This window comes from Cyprinodon tularosa, unplaced genomic scaffold, assembly GCF_016077235.1.
Source record: "Cyprinodon tularosa strain WSP-4 unplaced genomic scaffold, ASM1607723v1 ctg132, whole genome shotgun sequence".
In the NCBI taxonomy this organism is placed as follows: Eukaryota; Metazoa; Chordata; class Actinopteri; order Cyprinodontiformes; family Cyprinodontidae; genus Cyprinodon; species Cyprinodon tularosa.
In genome coordinates, this window is record NW_024038137.1 from 213,697 (window position 1) to 214,777 (window position 1,081).

Here is a 1,081-nt window from a genome sequence, read left to right on the forward strand (position 1 = left end):
AGGCATGTATCTGTAAAATTGTTTTGAAATGTTTTATTTGCCACTAAAGTTGGCCTAACAAAACAAAAAAATAATAAGCAAAAACTAAATCAAACAAAGAAAGAAAGTTTTTAAGTTGCTTACCTTTGATATTGCAAATTAGTTTTTTACGTTTTCAAAATTAAATGTAATAAAAATGTCCCATTAAAGAAAAATGCTTAAATTCAAAATAATAAATAATCTACAACAGCAAAACGTTATTTCTGGTAATAAATAATTTGCAAACATAAGAGAGCAGCACAGTCATCCCTGCTGACATTACCAGAATTTGCAAACCAAAATATTTGACCATGGTTTCTATGCAAAGCGTGTTAACATTTCATTTAGCAAAGAGCCTCAGGTGGATGCTAGAGCTCCCGACTGCTTGAAGCGAAGTAAAGTAAATGCTGAACTTATGCTAATAAGAAATGGTTCATTTTCCAAGCTATTTCTTTTAAACTTTATCTTAAATGTCTGTCTGTGTTTTTTAATCAACTCCAGCTGAGAACGGATCATCCAATCAGACTGAGACTCAATGCCATGAAAGCAACATGTCTCCCAAAAACTGGATGATTCAGGTTTTCCTTCTGGGCTTCCTCTGTCCTGTGGATTTGTCCTTCTGTAAGTATAATCATTGCAAACATCTAAAGCCAAACTTATCAAACCTATTTTCATTAAAGAATATATTTAGTGATTTATCAATTTAATATCTTACATTTTTTTCCTTTGTTCCTTGAAAATCTTCCAGCAAAATGGCATCAAAAAAAGATTGGAAAATGTTGGGAAAACCAAACATATGTTGTCGCTGATAACTTCTATGGCATCATCACTGCAAAAGATCATTTCAAAGCAAAACTGGAAGGTGAGCTCAACCATCGTATTCATCATGCATAAACTAGGCTATCTCTGACCACTGTTAGCTGTCAAATGGGGTTTTGCACTAAAACTCTAACATGTACATCTTAAACCAACACAGATTTACAGTGTTATGCTGTCAGTTTCTTTTCAGGTGTACAACGAAAACTAATGTTTGTTTTAGTTGAGCTGCTACTCATTCCTGGGT

At 33.3% G+C, this 1,081-nt stretch overlaps 1 long non-coding RNA gene across 1 annotated transcript; it reads left to right on the forward strand.

Moving 5' to 3' along the window:
- Nucleotides 1–368: 368 nt before the first annotated feature.
- LOC119778369 lies at nt 369–872 on the forward strand. The gene is made up of 3 exons (XR_005280052.1): nt 369–418; nt 520–639; nt 767–872. It is a non-coding gene; the product is annotated as an uncharacterized LOC119778369 (long non-coding RNA).
- The last annotated feature ends 209 nt before the right edge of the window (nt 873–1,081 follow it).